The 20,360-nt window shown below is 46.9% G+C and overlaps 1 pseudogene; it reads left to right on the top strand.

Annotated features, from left to right (window-relative positions):
- The first annotated feature begins 10,444 nt into the window (after nucleotides 1–10,444).
- LOC122203140 lies at nucleotides 10,445–17,176 on the top strand (annotated as a pseudogene).
- The last annotated feature ends 3,184 nt before the right edge of the window (nucleotides 17,177–20,360 follow it).

Genomic DNA, 20,360 nt, shown 5'->3' with positions numbered 1-20,360 from the left:
CCGAGACTTTCTAGCGAATTACCGAACTTATGGGAGAGTCATGGGGACCCCCAAATCTGTAGTCTGCCTGGCATAAGTGTGGGTAGCCTGGGGACTTTTCTTGTGCTGGCATCCGAAGTGGGGGCCCTCTTGTGGGGTCTAGGCTAACTCTGGGTAGTTAGTGTCAGAATTGAACTGAATTGTTGAACACCTAACTGTTGTCAGAGAATTGGCGTCAGGAAAAAACCACTCGGGATCCTAAAAACTTGGACTGAAAATTAATATACTTGGTTGTATTTTTTTTTTAGTTTATTTAGTTATTTATTGAGAAGAGAGAGAGAGAGAGAGAGAGGATCCCAAGCAGGCCCCGTGCGTCAGCACTAAGCCCTACATGGGGCTAACTATGAGATCATGACCTGAGTTGAAATCAAGGGTCAGAGGCTTAGCCTACTGAGTGACCCAGGTGTCCCTTAATATATGTTTTAAATAAACATGTTATTTTTAGCAAGACCAATCCTACCAAATCTCTCTTCAGACTCCTCACCTCCCTTCCCTGTGGTGTCTCTACTTTTTCACCGGTGGCCAATGCTGCCAGCACCCAAGACCCCAGGAGGTGGAGTAGTTGGATGCTTTGCCTTTCCCGGTGGTACTGAAACGTAAAGGAGTGACTTTGAGGAGGAATTAATCTTTCATGGTGATATTTCAGGTACCAAATCCTGTGGGGAGATGGTCCCAACATTCCTCAATGGCACCTATTTTTTTTAAGTTTGTTTGTTTTTTTGTTTGTTTATTAATTAATTTATTTATTGAGAGAGAGAGAGAGAGAGAGAGAGAATGAGCCAGGGAGGGGCAGAGAGAGGGAGAAAGAGGATCAGAAGAGGGCTCTGTATTGACAGCAGACAGCCCGATACGGGACTCGAACTCACGAACCCCGAGATCATGACCTGAGCCAAAGCCGGACCCATAACCGACTGAGCCATCCAGCGCCCCCCCCCCCCACTGGCACCCCTTAAGCGGTCATCTACTCCACCTGTGTCTTAGGAGCACCCAAAGAAGTACGCGTGCATGCCCTTCAATTTTATTTAAAAGACATCTATTGCAAGCCCAGCCACTAAAAGTAAGGCACACGGTGTTAGGCCCTTCACATGTGGTATTTCATTTATCCTCATTACAGTCAGCAAGGGCAGGTAGGTTTTACAGAAGGAGACTGAGGCTCAGAGAAGACAATGCGCCTGACCAAGGTTACATGAGCTGAAGGGGCAGAGCCACGATTCCTGGAAAAGAACAGCCAATACCTCCTTCCAGAACACTGGTGTCTGTCTAGTAATAGGGCTCATTCTAGAAACAAATCACAGTAGTTCACGGGTGGAACACAGCAATCCCCAAAGCAGGGGAAGAGCATGTGGAGGGAGAAATTAATTCCCGAGAGCAAGAAGGACTTTGTGGAAGAGGAAGCTTTTGACCAGTGCCTTGGAGAAAGCAGGGCTTCCAAGGATAGAGATGAAGAGAAAGGTATCCCAGGCAAAGTCTGGCTTGAGGAAAGGATGGGATCCAAAAATACAGGGCAGAGACAGTCCAGAATAGTTGTATTTCTCATACAAGTGATGTATCAACTGCTGTGATTTGGGCCCTCACCTCCCTCTCCTCCAATTTTGTGTTCATCTTTTTTTTTTTTTAATATTTATTTATTTTTGAGACAGAGAGACAGAGCACGAATGGGGGAGGGGCAGAGAGAGAGGGAGACACAGAATCCGAAGCAGGCTCCAGGCTCTGAGCTGTCAGCACAGAGCCCGACGTGGGGCTCGAACTCATGGACTGTGAGATTGTGACCTGAGCCGAAGTCAGACGCTTAACCAACTGAACCCCCCAGGCGCCCCTTGTGTTCATCTTTTTCCCGAAACAACATATGTATGTGCAGTTTACCTTGAACACTATGATTTCATTAGCTCTTCTTTTTTTTTTTTTTTTTAATTTTTAACGTTTATTTATTTTTGAGACAGAGAGAGACAGAGCATGAACAAGGGAGGGTCAGAAAGAGGGAGACACAGAATCTGAAACAGGCTCCAGGCTCTGAGCTGTCAGCACGGAGCCCGACACGGGGCTCAAACTCACGGTCTGCGAGATCATGACCTGAGCCGAAGTCGGCCACTTAACCGACTGAGCCACCCAGGCGCCCCTCATTAGCTCTTCTAAACAGTCAGGAAAGGTATCAGGAAAGTAAGAGCAGGTATTATTAACATTTTGCAGAGATTATATGACACAAGGAGATACTGAATAATTGCTTACTAAGTGAGTGAATGAATGAATGAATGAATGAATGAATGACTTGCCTCAGGTCACCAGCACTGGACAGGAGAGTCAGGACCAAACCCAGCTCTGCTGCCCCAGACTCTTCACCACCGCACATATCTGGAGGCCTTAGGGATGCCATTGTGTGTGTGTGCACGCGCGTGTGTGTGTTGGGGGGGGTGGGAATTAGACCATTATTGTGTTTTATAATGTGCTGATCACTTGAAAAAGGCTCCAGCCTGAGAACAATACGAGCATTCATTAAAGTACTTCAATAGACTGACAGCAGCAACAATAACCTAAAATTAAATGAAGCAGAGGATCTCATGTGACTCCTCTCTTGAGGAGTCAGTGCAAAGGCACCGGGCTTTGGGAAACAGGACGGGCCCCTGGGGGAAAGACAAAGCAGAGGTTTACCGAACCCATGTAGGGGAGCAGGCTGGGAGAGCCCTCGCCAGCCAGACGGGCCAGACCCAGGGATGCAGGAAACCAGGCAGCTTCCAAAGGACTCCCTCCTCTGGAGCAACTGTCATTTACTGGGAACCACGAGTAACCACCGGGCCAAGAAGGGGGCCTGAGAGAGCACCCTTTTATTTTGCAGAAAACAGGCTTTGGTTTCTGTTTTACTAATTTTGCTTTTTGGAGAAATGTGTCCCTTAATGCACTTAGTAGAGCTGCTCTGGCTTTTAATTCCACTTGTGGTTTTTGCCATGAGTCCTTCAAGTCCCCAGAAGAGCAAAAGACCAGCTCCCAGGGGAGACAGCTCAAGATCCCTCCCTGGGGTGATGGGGAGGCCTCACTGAGTGAACTACGTGTGCACAGCTGGCTCCATTCTGTCACCTAAGAGAACACACACCCATGTATTGTGGGTCAGTCCGAAGGATGTACAAGATATACACTGGCCAGTCCCTGTCTTCAGAGACCTAAGACCTTGCTTATGGGATGTACAAGGTGGCCTTACCTAAGGCAAACTGTAAAATCAGTTTCTCTTTGGTGTGTCTTTTCTCACTACATCCAGGACCCTCCTTGACCCAGTCAGTGCTGTTACCTGTCACCACTCAAGGCCCCAGGACTGTAGCCTTCTTTGCCTCTCTCTTCCCTACCTCTGACACCCAAAACATCCTGGCCTAGGACTCAATTTCTAAGGCTTCTAGTCTCCACATCGTAACAAAAATTAATTAAGCAACCCAATTCTTACTAGAGTGATAGCTGACTAACACACTGCCTCTCCCAGGTGATGGCATTTTGTCCAACTAAAATAAACACTTCTCTAGAAGTCATCAGGGAATGACATAAAAGATAGGAATTTCAGACATCTAGGCAGGTCAGCTGGGAGGAGAGAGATATTCTTGGTTAGCCAGGTTCTTCAGAATTCTCAAGTCACAACAATCTGACAGCCTGGGAGGACCAATCTAACGCACATTCATCTATGTGTTCTGACCAAGCCCCAGCCCCAACTGTTTTCTCAGTCCTCGTATACCAGGAACAAAGAAGCTCTAGCATTTACAATTAAAGAAGACAAGAATAACTCAAAGGGAAAGAATATTAAGAAGAGAGTTGAGAGATAAATCTGGGCTATTGATTATTAGTACTAAAACAAGTCAGAGTCCCGCTCTGCGGTGGGCTGACAGTGGGCGCACAGTGTAAACAGAATACAAATATGGGACGTTTCAGGCCTTTGTAAACTTCAGAAGCTTCAAGAGCCTGTTTCCTCGCCCAACCCTCTGGAGTAAGGGTGGCAACCGTACCCCAAACTGGATTTTCTATTGCCACAGGGACTGCAGGAAGCTTGCCTTCATTCTGGCAGGTGACGATCCTTTTGTATAACCATATGCCATTAATCTGCCTCTTGGGAGACGTGTGTTTTCAGCCAGAAACCCTAAGTCTACGTTGTTGAACTAGAAGAGCCAGAAACACTAAGGAGGCAGCTTATCTTCCTGGAAGGCCCCAAAGAGGTTGCCCCTGGCTACCAGGGGGTGGGGATGTCCTGTCACTGCCAAGGCTCCCCTGTGCCTGCCAGCCAGCCTGCCAGATTCTAGTGGCAGACAAGGCAGTGACACTGAGGGTTCACCCCAGCCAATATCAGGAGCTCTGCAGAGGGTCCCCAGATGCTCAAGGGTGCCCCTGCTGGGCTTATATCTCTCCCCCAAACAGGGACCAATCACATTTGTCTTGTCTTCCCCTCCCCACCGCTGTTCCCTCTTTTCTTTCCTCCTTCCATTCTTTGGCTGCATCTTCTTTACCCTCCGCTCCTGCGTTGTGTCCCGGCTCACATCTTCTTGGCCCACATTTCTGCTTCGGCTGCATGCCTCTTCCGCTTCCCTCCTGTCCTCAGACAGAGGACTCTGGATGAACCTGGAGGAAAGAAGGAATCAACAGTCCACGGGGTGACACTCAGCCAGCAGAGGCCGAAACTGGTAGATGAGTGTCCTGTCTTCTTTCCCTCGGGTGGACAACTCTATGGCCCCTTCTGCAGTGCTCCTCAGAGGCGACCAGCAGGACCATACTCCGTTCAGCCTCCATGGAGACCAATGTGGTAGCATTCCCCCGGAATGTCTCTCCCTCCTTCCACATGCTACTCTTCCCAGTCCCTCCCTCCTCTACCCGAGGAGCTTCCCAAGTCAACTACCTATGTGCAAGCTCTTGTCTCAGACTCTGTTTTTGGGGGAACTTCAACCCAAGCTCTCCTTCCTCCCTCTGTCCCCCCCCCCCCCCCCAGTCCCCACTCAGCTTCCCCTCTTCTCTTTGCTGGTCTGCTCTCCTCCTCTCAACATATATTCTCCTCCCCAGTCTACCTCAGAGATAGATGTTGTGTCCCCAGGCTGAAGGAGCATGAGAAAGTCAGACATTCCGTCACCACACCATTCCTTGGGAGCTTTGGCTCTGCATCGAGGTGAAGGGGGACAGCAGGCACAAGAGAGAGGCTGGAGATGGGATAGAGATGCTTGTGGTTTCTAAGAGGTCTTTAGTAGAGTGGAGGTAACCAGTGGGTCTGAGAGAGAGAGAGAGAGAGAGAGAGAGAGAGAGAGAGAACTCTATAGATCTCCTGGCATGCTTGGGCACGTTGCTCCCAATGGCCCAGTGCTGACTAGAGGAATCCTTCCTATCCCACACAGACTCACCCCCACCCCCACCCACCTGGGTTCATTTTCCTGTGGAGCTTCTTCTCTGGTCTCCCTGGGTTCCTCACCCTCTCATGCCTGAGGCTTGGCCTTGAACAAGACTTCTACTCTCCATCTTCCTTGAGTGAAGGATACAGTTTGCCTTACTGGAGCCTTCAGTGTCTGGAAGGAGACGTCTGGTGGCTGAAGAATTCCCCTTCTGGGGCTGTGCCAGGCTGCCATGAGGACAGGTCACCATCCAGTCTTGAGAATGATAAAACATTCTCCAAATGGCCACACTACAGGCAAAAGATGAGGGGATGAGGGGCTAAATTCTGGACCAGTTCAAGTCTTGGCAAAATTTGGGGGGCAGAAGAGGGGGATGGGGAGCAACGTTTCAGGACTTAAAGGCTCCAGAATTCATTCCTAGTGGATGATAATCTATCCTCCAACTCAAGTATGTAAGAAATACCACCTTTTTTTATGTCCTATAAATTTTTTCAAGATTTTTCAAGATTTATTTATTTTGAGAGAGAGAAAGCACACACGTGCATGCGTGCACATGTGTGAGCAGGGTGGAGGTGGGGAGACAGAAAGAAAGGGAGAGAGAGAGAATCCCAAGTAGTCTCTGTGCTGTCAGTCTGGGAGCCTGATGTGGGTCTTGATCCCACAAACTATGGGATCATGACCTGAGCTGAAAAGCAGAGCTGGATGCTTAACCCACTGAGTCACCCAGGCACCCCTAAGATTTTATTTTTTAAGTAATCTCTACACCCAAGGTGGGGCTCAAACCTATGACCCCAAGATCAAAAGTCACTTGCTCTACCAACTGTGCCAGCCCTGTGCCCCTCTTTATGTCCTATAAATCAATTTAATTTAAAAAATTTTATATTATTTTTTATTTTAGAGAGAGAGAAAGCACACAAGCTGGGGAGAGGGAGAGAGAGAGAGAGAGAGGGAAAGAATTTTAAGCAGGCTCTACACTCAGCCTGGAGCCTGACATGGGGCTCAATCCCATGATCCTGGGATCATGAGCTGAGCTGAAATCAAGAGTCAGACACAACCAACTGAGCCACCCAGGCACCCCTACATCAATTTAATTTCTACTCCAAGGCCCCAGCTGGCAAGAAAGTCCATGTCGGTCATTCCTGAAGCTTCATTTCCCTTCCCCACTTAGGACCTCAGATCTCAAGTGCCCAGAAAGGTAGGGTGGGGTCTTGTCTTTCATCCAATGTAGATACATCATTTGCCAAACCCCAGTGATGGGCAGTAGCTGACTCTGTTTTCATGTCATTTTGGGGAGCAAAAATCTTTGCTGGCCACCTCCATCAAGGGTAAGGGCACCCACAACTCTCTCCCCCTTTCTAGACCTTCATTTCTTCTTTCTCAAATGTCATCTCCCTCTTTACCCCTACCCTTCCCCCACAATGTACAGAAAACCCACTGAGTTTAGATTTGTTCAAAGGACAGGAAGTCATTGAACTCAGGCTCGTCTGCTTTGCACCAAGCCCAAATTAAGGAATTACCAACTGGCCAGTATACTTAAAATGGAAGGGGTGGGGTGGAAAACTATGAGAAACACACAGATTAATATGTCAAAATGTCATCCTGCCACTCATTCATACTCCAGCCCTTTATGGACTCCTGCTTTGGAGCCAAGCACCATGCGAGCCCTGGGGACACAGATGTGACCAGAGGAAGTCTTTCCAGGTACAGCGCTCAGCCTGGTCTGTCCTAGTAGAGAACACGGACATGAAGTCACCTAACATTAGGACTGTGTGACAAAATAATAGAAATATGCATGCCGAGGAGGACTCAGCTAGGAGGAGGCCTCTGAGCCAAGACTCAGAGAATGAAGAGAATCTTGCAGCACAGAGAAGAGGAAAGGTGTTCTAGGTGGGCATCCCAGTGGAATCTAAGAGCCAGGCCATCCTGGGAATGAGTGGTCCTGGACGGAAAGCACCCATTTGGGCGTGGTAAGGGCATCAGTTAAGAGACGGGTTTGGGAAAAAGAACAAAGTCCCCTGGAAAGGGCGCCTGGATGACTCAGTTGGTTAAGCGTCCAACTTTGGCTCAGGTCATGATCTCACAGTTCATGACTTCAAGCCCCGAGTGAGTTTGAACTCTGAGTCAGGCTCGCTGCTGTCAGTGTGTAGAGCCTGCTTCAGATCCTCTGTCTCCCTCTCTCTCTCTCTCTGCCGCTCCCCTGCACACCCGTGTGCATGCACTGCACTCTCTCTCTCAAAAATAAAATAAACTTAAAAAAAAAATCCCCAGGGAAAACTAATATGTAACATGGACTACAGTACTTTTTCCTTTTTTCCTTTCCTGGAGGAGGTGGGAGGGGATGTGCAATAAATAACCATGTCCCAGCTCCTCCTCTAGTTTGGAACCGAGAAGACAGACACAGGAAATAGATGAACATTTATATGTCAACTTTACAGTAGATGAAAGCCGGATTGGAGGACATGGGGCACATGTGCCGCCCCCAGGGACTTCCTAATATGTCCCAGCCACTGCAGACAGACATTCACCTAGCAGCAGACGGACCTAACAGACTCAGTCCTCTCCCAGAAAGTAGGTTTTCTGTACGATGAGCAGTCCTGAATATACACCCTCTGTAGGCAGGCAAGTCCCAAAGAAAATCGTGTATTCGTCGGCCAGGGCTGCCATAGTGAAGTATCACAGACAGGGGACTTAAACAACAGAAAGTTATTTCTTCACTGTTTTGGAGGCTGGAAGTCCAAGATCAAGGTGTCAGAGGGTTAGTTTCTTCTAAGGTCTCCTTGGCTTGCAGATGGCCTCCTTCCTACAACGTCCTCATAGGACCTCTCTTCAGTCTGTATGGACTGTGTCCTAATCTCCCAAGGATGTGAGCTGTAGTGGATCCGGGAACACCCTAACAACTCCATTTTGTTTATTTATGTATTTATTTCTTCTTAATTTGTATTTATTTTTGAGAGAACGAGAGACAGAGCATGAGCAGGGGAGGGGCAGAGAGAAAAGGAGACACAGTATCCAAAGCAGGCTCCAGGCTCCAGCTGTCAGCCCAGAGCCTGATGCGGGGCTCGAACCCACGAACCGCGAGTTCATGCCCTGAGCCCAAGTCAGCCGCCTAACCAACTGAGCCACCCAGGTGCCCCAAAGAGCTCCATTTTAACTTAATTACCTCTTGAAAGGCCCTGTCTCCAAATACAGCCACATTCTGAGGTGGCTGGGCATGTGGATTCAGGAAGCTGGTCTTAGTGAAGCATGCTCTCCGTTCCTTCCTTCAAACTTCCCAGTCAGATATCTTTCCTGCAGAGAGGGCAAGAGACAGAGACAGAAACCAGGGAGACTCCAGAAATGTGGCCCAGTGGAGCCACCTCCAGATTGGAACACAAGAAGCAGGGAATAAAGGTTCCATGTCACGCCCCATACCCACTCCGTGGGTGCTCACGTTACTACCGTCTTCTGAAATAAAGGAGTACCCTACACATCTATAGAAATCAAACTTGTCTCAGCACTGCACATTCATGAAACAAAGCATAGAAAGTAAGGTAGGAGAGTTTCCAGGAATCAAGAATCACCTAATCCTCCTTGTTCCTTTGCAGGTGAAGGAAGCCAGGCCCAGAAGTTCAAGAGTCCAGCCAGGGGCCCCTCGACTAATTAGCGGCCACCTGTCTTCCAGCTGTACCAAATGTCACACGTTCACTTGATGTTAAGGTCCCCCCCACAAAACCTTCTTCCATCTTTATGCCCTCTTTCTGTGAAGTGCCCATCCTGAAGATCAGCAAAACTGTTTGAACAGGGAATTGAAGTAAAACATTCTGAGAGCCGTTAACTGCTTAGGAAGGTCTGGAGCACCCTGGGCCGTGCAAGGTGCTTATTTATATTCACGTCCCCTGTGTCCAGCACGGGGGCCGATCCACAGTGGGCACCCAGTTCATGTTAGCCCATCATGACTGAAGAGCTAGAAAACTGGACATGGGAAACATTTTTTCAGAAGTGGGTGAAGAAGAAAGTGTTCCTTAAACAATAGAGCTATGAGCTCGGCATCGATCTGAGGCCTCTGCTGGGTTTGTTTGCTGGCACATCTCCCCAGTTCTCCAGAGATCTTTCAAGGTCATCTTGAGCACTTTCCTCTCCTTTGTCCTCATATCAAATTGGTCTCCAAGTCCTCTCACATCTCCTTCTTTTCCATCTCTGTTGCCACATCCTGGCCTGGGCCCTTATCACTTCGTGCTGGTCTGGACTCATGTGTCGAGCAGGGTTGAGCACAGAGGCCTGGGAGGGAGCTAGGAGGCTATCTTGGCAGATCAGGCTGCAGTGTGCATTTGTTCTGTCTCCCCTCCCCCTCCACGGCCTGCGTCTTCCTTCTTATCGGTACCCTTCATAAGGTCCCCCTGCCTCCTCCTTGCACCAGCTCCCAGCTCCTCACTCCGCCAGTCTACACTGGCCACCCACTCACCACCTCACCCATGCCTACCCCTCCCCCACCCCCTACTTCAGGTTTCAATTAACTAGCCGACCATAGAAAGATTCCAGCAAATTTATTCTCCCTGAAATAGAAGTGACCCATAACAAGGCTTAATGAGGTCATCCTCCAAGGAATTTAATAAGGGACAATCACTTCAGCCAGTCAAATGAGCATGTGAGCTGTGTCTGAGGGAGTATTTGGGGGAGGGAAGGCAGAGAGTTGATGTGCCACCTCTGGGGCTTGTCGGTGGTCTGGGTTCCCTGTGACAGGCGGTACGAGTGAGGAAAGCAAGGGGACGTGATGGATTGGCCTGGTGGGAGAACACAGAAGCACACCCTCACCCACTTCAGAGAGTTGCCAAGAGCTCACAGGAAACCTGATGCCCTCCCTGACTCAGCTCCCCCTGAGTTCCCCAGGTCAGTTCCCGAGGTCACCAGCCCAAGAGCTTTAGATGTCTGGAGATGAAGATTGTGAGAGGGGAATCTTCTGCCCCTTCCTAAGCTGACAGAGATGGGGGCGGGTGCCCAGCGTGGTAAAGCGTCCCTTCCAGAGCAGGGAAAAGAGGATGCTTGTTTTTCCTGCTTCTGAAAGATGATCGCTCCTGCAGCCAGGAGCAATGCCAGCTGTGGTCAGTGTCCAGCCTGGCAGCCGAGTCACTGGGGACTCAGGGTGAGTCTTCAGCTGCCTGCATTTTTCTCTGCCTGTGCACCAGCTGCCTCAATGACACCCTTCCTGCATCTGCTTACCCACTGAGAGAACTAGTCTCCCCCCAGCTCCTAACTCCAAAGCACCCAGCAAATGCCCCGTACATAGAGTCTCCAAAAGCTGGAGCTGGAAAGACTCCTATGTGTGCCCACTTCCCCAGTTTGCAGATGAACAACTGGAGCCCAGGGGGGTTAAGGGATGTCTCTGACATGCTGGTTCTCTATGTTGCATAACCAATGACCACAATCTAGTGGATTAAAACAACACACACTTATTAGGTCGGTTTCCACGGATCGGGATCCTGGGTTTGGCTTAGCTGGGTCCACTGCTTCTGAGTTTTGCTATGTTGGAATCCAGGTATCAGTTGGAGCTGCTGTCTCATCAGAGTCTCAAGTGGGGAAAGATCTGTTTCCAGGCCCCTTCGAGTTGCTGGCAGCATTTCCTCCTTCGTGAATTCATCTTATGGTTGCAGGACTGAGATCTCGATTTCTTGCTGGTGGTCAGGTGGATGTTTTCTGTGACTAATGCCTGCCCATAGTTCCCTGCCAAATGGGCCTCTCCCGAGGCCCTCTAACAGCACCTCAGCTCCTCCAAAGCCAACAACTGACAGAGTCTCTGATCTCAGGGAGGGCCTAGTCTCTCTTTTAAAGGCTTTTGCCTGATTAAGTCAGGTTCACTCAGTATAATCTGCCCTTTGATTAAATAAAAATCAATTGATTTGAGATTTTAATTACATCTTCAAAATCTCTTCACCTTTGCCAGATTCTAGTTACTTAGAAGCAAGTCACAGGTCCTGCCCACTCTCAAAGGGAGGGGCTTATACAGGGCATGCATGATGCAGGAGACATGAATCTTTGGGCCATCCTAGGGTCTGTCTACCACATTTAATGTCACATAGCTAGATAATAGAAGCGATATGATATAGAACCTAGATTTCACATAGAAATAGGTCCTGGGGACCAGTTATGTTTTAGAACTGAGAATGGTCGATTTTGGAAAGACAATCAAGTGCTTACACCATAGACTCACAACACACACAGTGGAGTCTGGGACAACACCCTGTGATCAAATACTGTAGGAATACATGAGTACTCCCACCAAGTGGTCCACATACACCAAAATCAGTGGTGTTGTGTTCGGGTGAGCTTTTGCTGCCAAATGAATTCACGGCAGATAAGTTTTGCCAAACGAATTATGAAAGACCTTTGGGTTTTTAAAGCTTTGGAAATTCTAGCAAGGGATTGTGGACCTATAATAACTAACACTCACCAAGTTCTTGCCCTATGCCAGACTCAGGCTAAGTCCTGTGCAGTCTCACAGCCCTGTGGAAGGAGAGTATTTTCGAGATATTAACCATTTTCCTCCCTTTCCCTCTTCTCATTCAGGTGGGCTATGCATTCATTGATGTGGGAGTGGGAGGAGGCTGAGTAGGAAAGAGCTTGAAAGTCTCTGTCGCTTATGTGTTCCCAAAGCTGCTCAAGCCCCAGATTGAGAAGGGGATGTGCAGCTCTGATAAAACACGTGGTACAAGCAAAAACCAAACCAAAACAAAAAACTGGACCTAGATCCCTCACCCTAGGCTAGGAAGGAGAAGGCCTGGGTTTTCTGGAAGCACAACCTTCACTGGCAGGACCCCAAGGATAAGGGCTGCATGCTGCATCTGGAGAGGCTATTGTCTTGGGTGGTCTCCTGCGTGCTTCTCCTGGAACAGAGAGAAGGGACATCCTAACTGGACGCTCTTGGCCGTGGGGCTGTCCTTCCTGCCTTCTCATAGTATTGTGCAAGTGAGACCCCTCTTTGGAGCCAGAACAAGTCTATTTTTCTCCTGCCCATACAGGGCTGGTTGTTGAATATATACTGCTCAATAAATACTCACTGAATGACTCTCTTCAGTGAGGACTTGAAGGGTGGTGGGTGTGTGGGTGCCCTAGGCCCCTCCCCGTAGGGGTTCCTATGCAGTTAACTTCTGAAGTGTTTGATTTGTCAGACCCTCTGAGCTACTTCATTACGGTCCATGTCAGTTTCCATTACATCATCCTCCACTCAAGGGACCAGAGCCTCGTGCTAAATTGGTGTGACCCTGAGGCCTGAAGTGGGAGAGTGGTTTAGGTGCTGGGTTATGTCCCCATTGGAGTGAGTCCCACCATGTCGATTGACTCTAGTCCAGGAACCCCCCCACCCCTCTCCATGGCCTTTCAAGGAATGGGTGGGTCTTTTTTCTTCCCCTTTGGAAGTGTTTTTTAAGTGTGACTGCCCTCTGGTGGCTAAAATTATATATGTAAATACCCCATGGGGAATGAGAGTTTGCCCAACCGAGCAGGTTACCAAGTTTGTTTAGGATATGGGTGGGAGGGCCGGAAGTAACACCCCTTTCTGCATCTGTTGGCACAAAGGTCGGATTTCAGGTACTTAATTGGACCTGGATCATTTTGGCTATAAGCTTCCTGAGGGCTGGAACCACTTCTGTTTCTGAGTGCCTAGCACAGGGTCTGGCACACAATAAGTGCTCAGAAATACTCACTGAGTGAAGGGATCAACTTGCAGGCGTGGCTTGAAGGAAGCAAATACAACCTCATTCATTTTTACCTTATTTTGTTGCTTCTTCAATAGGTGATTCATAGATGCTGAAAAGGCATTTGAAAAAATTCACCATCTACTATTTATTTTTTAAAAACTTAAAAATAGGGGGACTTCTTTGACATGATAAATAAACAAATCTGAACTGAGGCTTAAAGATGAAATTCCTTTACTGAAAGGATTTTTACTCAACTCAGGAACACAAGGCTGTTCCTTTTGGCAGATTGTATGTTCCAAAGGTGACCACAAGGAAATCTTTTATCCCACATGCTTTTCTTAGAATGTAATACTGACAATCCAACTACTGGGTGAAGAGTCTATGTTCCTCCCTTGCCCTTGACTCTGTGGGTGGTCTTCGCAAATCTGTCTGGGAAGATATAGTACGGTGTAAGTGATGCTTTGTGACTTAAAAAAAAAAAAAAAAAGAAAAGAAAGTTTATTTATTTAGGGGCACCTGGGTGGCTCAGTTGGTTAAGCAACTGACTCTTGATTTCAGCTCAGATCATGATCTCTTGGTTTTGTGAGTTTAAGCCCTGCATTGGGCTCTGTGCTGACAGTGGCGAATCTAGCTTAGAATTCTCTCTTCCTCTCTCTCTGCCCCTCCCCCATGCATGCACTGTCTCTCTCAAAATAAATAAAGTTAAAAAAAAACATTTAAAGTGTATTTATTTTGAGAGAGAGAGAGTGTGTGTGCACAAGCAGGGGAAGGGCAGAGAGAGAGAGAGGGAGAGAGAGAAAATTCCAAACAGGCTCCACACTATCAGCCCAGGGCCTGACTCAGGGCTTGAACTCACACTGTGAGATCATGACCCAGGCTGAAACCAAGAGCCAGATGCTTAATTGACTGAGCCACCCAGGAGCTCTGATGCTTTGTGACTTTTAAGGTTAGATCATAACAATGCAATACACCTCTGTCTTTCTACTTCTGTCATGCCAGCTACCATATTGGGAAAGATCACTCAGAGAGGTTATGTTTAAGTGTGTCAGCCAGAGGCTGGCAGCCTGGGACCCCAGCCAACAGCCAGCAAGAACCATCAGAAATGTTGAGTGAAGACATCAATGATTCCACCCCTCAGCTACTGAATCATTCCCAGCCTTTAAATCTTTAAACTTGAGGCAGCGGATAGATAGTAAGGAGAAAGGATAAGTCATGCCCACTGTGCCCTGCCCAGATTCCCCATCTACAGAATCTGTGATTATTTCATGCCAGTTTGGGGGTAGTTTGTTACACAGCAATGATGACTAAAACATTTACTGTTACCACTATCACCACCTTGGTATTACCACGAGAGTACCTCCTAAGAAAAAAATGAGAGGAATCAAAATTGATAAGGGGGAAGTAAATTCGTCATTTTTTGCAGTGAAATATTTACATATCTGGAAAAGCCAACAAAACCAGCTGAAAAAGAGTTAGAACAATAAGACAATTCAATAAGGGGCTGGGTTCAAAACCCAATTTATTTCCATTTTTTACTTGCATTAATGACCAGTCAACGTTGTGACTCCCATTATCAAGATTTCCGTAATATTGGAATCAATTCTCATTTAGAGACACCATCCACAGAGGATACACACCAGTGGCCAGTTTAGCAAATAAAAATACAAGATGACCAGTTAAATTTGAATTTCAGATAAACAAAAAAAGTCCCTTACTGTACTCCGCTTCATACATTTTCCTAAGAAACTAATTTTATTCCAAACAGATATTGTTGCTCAGAGAGCAAGCCTGGACACCCTCCCTCTGGAATTTCTCCCTTGGGCAATGGTTTTATTAGATGTACTAAGGCGCTTAAAGCTTTTCCCACAATGTTTGCATCTACCTAGTGTTGAACTGAATGGGTATATTGGTACTTATGGCCCATGTGAATAATAAAAGGAGAGAAAAAAGATGAATTACAATGTTTGCACTTTTAAAAAATATTTTTACACATTTTTTAAATGTTTATTTATTTCAGAGAGAAAGAGACAGAGCGCAAGTAGGGGAGGGAGACACAGAATCTGAAGCAGGCTCCAGACTCTGAGCTGTCAGCACAGAACCTGACGCGGGGCTCAAACTCTTGAACCATGAGATCAGGACCTGAGCCAAAGTCAGATGCTTAACCGACTGACCCATCCAGGTGCCCCTTAACATTTACTATTTATTTATTTATTTATTTATTTATTTCTGTTTATTTTTGAGAGACAGAGAGAGACAGAGCATGAGCAGGAGAGGGGCAGAGAGAGAGAGAGAGAGAGAGAGAGACAGAATCCGAAGCAGGCTCCAGGCTCTGAGCTGTCAGCACAGAGTCTGACATGGGGTTTGAACCCACAAACTGCTAAATCATGCCCTGAGTTAAAGTCAGATGTTTAACTCACTGAGCCACCCAGGCACCCTATTTTTTATTTTTTTAAGTAAGCTCTACACCCAAGGTGGGGCTTGAACTTACAACCCCAAGATCAAGAGTCACATGCTCTACTGACTGAGCCAGCCAGGCGCCCCTATAATGTTTGCACTTTATATGTCCACAGTGTTTCAGTGGTCTGTAAGTCGGTTATAAACACGTCTGATTGATATCAGGGTTTTGAGATGATACTTGCTTCCTACAAAAGGATGTGAACTGGGGTGACTGGGTGGCTCAGTCGAGTGTCCGACTTTGGCTCGGGTCATGATCTCACAGTTGGTGAGTTTGAGCCCCTTGTCGGGCTCTGTGCTGACAGCTCAGAGTCTGGAGCCTGCTTCTGATTCTGTGTCTCCTTCTCTCTCTGCCCCTAGCCCGCTCGCATTCTGTCTCTGTCTCAAAAATAAATAAACATTAAAAAAAAAAAAAAAAGGATATGAACTGAAGTATAAATTTCAGACCACATGGGGTGATATGGAGAAATCTACATTAAAGCATAAATGGGGCACATGGGTGGCTCAGTCAGTTGAGCATCCGACTGTTGGTTTCAGTTCAGGTCATGATCTCATGGTTCATGGGTTCGAGCCTTATGTCAGGGGCTGTGCTGACAGCGGAGAGCCTGCTTGGGATTCTCTCTCTCTGTCCTTCCCCCACTCATGCTCTCTCTCTCTCTCTCTCAAAATAAATAAATAAACTTTAAAAAAAAGTATAATTCTTTCTACCTTTGAGAAATGTGCTGAATCATAAATGGTGTGGGAGAGGAAAGCTGAAAGCCGGGCAGTAATACAACAGAAGTGTCTGCCAAGGTTCTCTTCTTGCCGCATCTGCTGGGAGAACGAAGACTGTTCTCAGCAATGAGACTGTCAACATTCCAGAAAGTGTTGACATCACTCTGAAGGGGTGCGCTGTTACCGTGAAGGACCCCAGAGGAACACTGTGGAGGACTTTCGGTCACATCAACGTAGAGCTTGTAGTCCTTGAAAAGATAAAGGAGAGGCTCTGAACTGATAAATGGCAGAGAAATGGAAAGGAACTGGCTACCGCCCGCATTATCTTCAGTCATACACAGAACATGCTTGGGGGCGTTACACCGGGCTTCCGTTACAAGATGAGGTCTGTATACACTCATTTCTCCATCAATGTTGTTATTCAAGAGAATGGTTCTCTTATTGAAATCCAAAATTTCTTGGGCAAAAAATATACCCATGGGGTTCGGATGAGGCCTGGCATTACTTTTTTGGTATCTCAATCCCAGAAAGGTGAGTTAATTCTTGAAGGAAATGACATTGAACTTGTATCAAATTCAGCTGCTTTGATTCTGCAGGCCACAAGAGTTAAAAACAAGGATATCAGGAGGCTTTTGGATGGTATCTGTTTCTGAAAAGGGAACAGTTCAGCAGGCTGATGAATGAAAGCTAAATTGCCCAGCTACAGAAACAGCAAGATGTCAGATGATTCCTCAGACTTATTTGTGGTATGTTAAAGATACAATAAAAGCTGTGTATTGATTGGTGGGGGGGAGAGAGAAATGTCTAACAGCAGCAGATTAACGAGAACAAGATCGGTGATCTGGAAGATAGGTTGGTAAAAATATCCAGACTTGAGGAGAGAAAAATACGGAAAAAATTGAGGGGCGCTAGGGTGGCTCAGTCAACTGAGCATCCGACTCTTGAATTTGGCTCAGCTCATGATCCCAGGGTCATGGGATAGAGACCTGCATCGGGCTCTGCGCTGAGTATGAAGCCTACTTGAGAATCTCAATCTCTCTCTCCCTCTGCTCCTTTCCCCCACCTTACGTGCTCTCTCTCTAAAATAAAAAAAATAAAAATTAAAAAAAAGATGTTAAAAATATTTTTCAAATATCTGTAGATACCGTTTTGATGAATAAATTCCAGTTAATATAAAATGATGTTAATTTCTGACCTCATATTAGCTTTTTGTTACTGTATATTTTCTCAGTCATTGGTTACTAATTTTACAATTTTTTAAAATATGTTTTACTTATTCTTTTTGAGAGAGAGAGAGAGGCAGACTGTGAGTGGGGAGGGGCAGAGAGAGAGGGAGACACAGAATTTGAAGCAGGCTTCATTCAGGCTCTGAGCTGTCGACACAGAACCCAACGCGGGGCTTGAACTCATGAACTGCGAGATCATGACAACCAAAGTTGGACACTCAATTGACTGAGCCGGAAACTGAGACCCAAAGAAGTAAAATGACTGACCAGGTGTCACACCCAGTCACTGACTGAGTTGGGATTAGAACCCAGGCTTATTTCCCACCCCAAGGATCTTTCCTCTGTATCACCTACTTTTGGCTAAACTGTAGTAAGTCTCAATCTCCCTTATATGGCCTTGCATTAACATTGTAGTTTCCTTGCCTATAAGACCAAAATTTGGACTGGACAGTCCCTTCCAGTCTGATATTCTGTGTATTTATAAACCGCCGGAGACTGAGGGGAAAATTCTTATTTATCTTTGAGGCCCCACAACCTAACACATAGCATTTAATAAAGCTTGTTAACAAATAAGTGAATGAATGAATGGGTGATGAGGGAGGGAGGGCAACTTTATATCCTTTGGACACCTGGGAGTTTACATGATGCCTTCATGGTTACATTGCCAGGAAGCAGGATCAGTGTCTGAACACGCTGTAGAAAATCTGGATCCTGAAAAGGCCAGAGAGAGCAATTCTCTTTCACAACGCAGTGGGGGCAGGCTGTCAGCCCACGACCGCCGCTGCAGAATTTAAAGAAAATTGTCATTGTGCGAGCTGGGCATGGTAGGATCAACCTAAAAATATATACCTGTACAACGTGAGAGGAAGCCAAGGTCAGAAGGACACGCGTGCAGCGTGGTACCAAATACAGCTGGCAGAGTGGCCTCTTCAGGTTGTCTCTCGTCAAAGACAGGACACACAGGTACAGTCCTGGCCACACTGTGGTGTGCCATTGGTCACGTGCTCCCATGATAAATCACAAGAAGAAGATCCCCTGGCAACCAAACAGGCTCCAAGGACATCCACACACAATCCTCAGCCTACTCTTAAAATAGCTTCGGAAGCATCTTGATGAGGAACAGCTTTTCATTCATGCTGCACTTCTTACCCAACATGCAGCTCCACAGCCCTCCCATGCAGCAGAAGCTGTAACAGCTAATCCTATTCTGCTGGCAACTCAAGCCCCTGCCTAGGCCATGACTTCTCAATCTCTCTCTCTCTTTTTTTTTGGAAAGATTTTATTTTTAAATAATCTCCACACCCAACATGGGCTTCGAACTTACAACCCGGAGAGATCAAGAGTCGTATGCTCCGCTGACTGAGCCGGCTGCGTGCCCCAGGACTTCTTGATTTAGTATAAGCAAAGGCAAATCTACCGCCAATACTGCCCTTCCCACAAGGCGGAATATGAGGCAAAGCACAGGGCCTCTTCACGGCATGGCCCTCAATATGCAATGGTCCCTCGATTTGTGCCCACCCTGGCTGGACTCGCTCAGACAGCTGAAACTGGGGGGAGAAAGTTTCACAGACCTAGAAATGGGGGTGTAATGAAGCAGCACAAGCAAAATGGTCAGAGCAAAATGGTCAAAATCAGGTATCAAAAGCTGGCTTCAGGCAGAGACAACGGCACACAATGTATGCTCCTAGATTGGAAAAACAATTGTTATGAAGTACATTATTTTTTTCATAAACATTTTATCCACCTGAGCATCCCATGGGTTTTTTTTTTAAAAGATTTTATTTTTGAGTAATCTCTATACCCACCGTGAGACTCAAACTTAGAACCCCAAGATCAAGAGTCGCAGTTTCCACTGACTGAGCCAGCCAGGTGCCACTGAGCATCCTGCATTTAAAATTTTTTTTCACATTTATTTATTTATTTTTGAGGGACAGAGAGAGACAGAGCACAAGCGGGGCATGGGCAGAGAGAGAAGGAGACACAGAATCCGAAGCAGGCTCCAGGCTCCGAGCTGTCAGCACAGAGCCTGAAGCGGGGCTTGAACCCACAAACGGCGAGATCGTGACCTGAGCCAAAGTCGGATGCCCAACTGACTGAGCCACCCAGGCGCCCCAGCATCCTGCATTTAAAAAGCTGAAGGGTGGGGCGCCTGGGTGGCTCAGTCGGTTGAGCGTCCGACTTCGGCTCGGGTCATGATCTCACGGTCCGTGAGTTCGAGCCCCGTGTCGGGCTCTGTGCTGACAGCTCAGAGCCTGGAGCCTGCTTCAGATTCTGTGTCTCCCTCTCTCTCTGCCCCTCCCCCATTCATGCTCTGTCTCTCTCTGTCTCAAAAATAAATAAACATTAAAAAAAATAAAAAGCTGAAAGGTAGGGGCACCTGGGTGGCTCAATGAGTTAAGTGTCCGACTCTTGATTTCGGCTCAGGTCATGATCTCATGGTTCATGAGTTTGAGCCCTGCATTGGGCTCCATGCTGATAGCAAAGAGTCTGCTTAAGATTCTCTCTCTCCTTCTCTCTCTGCACCTCCTCCACTATCACTCACTCTGTCTCTCAAACAAAAGAGAAAAACTGAAGTATAATTAACAATGTTATATTAATTTCAGGTGTAAAACATGATTCAACAATTCTATACATTACACAGTGCTCACAGGTAAGTAAAAGGTGAAAGATTTATTCGATCTGAAGAGAAACCAGAGTATAGTGCTCACAGGTAAGTACAGTCAGTCATTGTCACCAAACATTTTTACAATCTTATTGGCTATATTCCTTATGCTGCACTTTTTACCTCTGTGACTTATTTATTTTGTAACCAGAAGTTTGTATGTCTTAATCCCCTTTATCTATTTCACCCATCCCCCCACCTGTGAGGCACATTATTCAGACAACCAGAGAAATTTGAGTCTGGACTATATATTAGA

The sequence above is a fragment of the Panthera leo genome, chromosome D3, assembly GCF_018350215.1.
Source record: "Panthera leo isolate Ple1 chromosome D3, P.leo_Ple1_pat1.1, whole genome shotgun sequence".
NCBI lineage: Eukaryota > Metazoa > Chordata > Mammalia > Carnivora > Felidae > Panthera > Panthera leo.
Note: the sequence above shows the minus strand (reverse complement) of the source record. Positions and strands in the feature narration are given on the sequence as shown.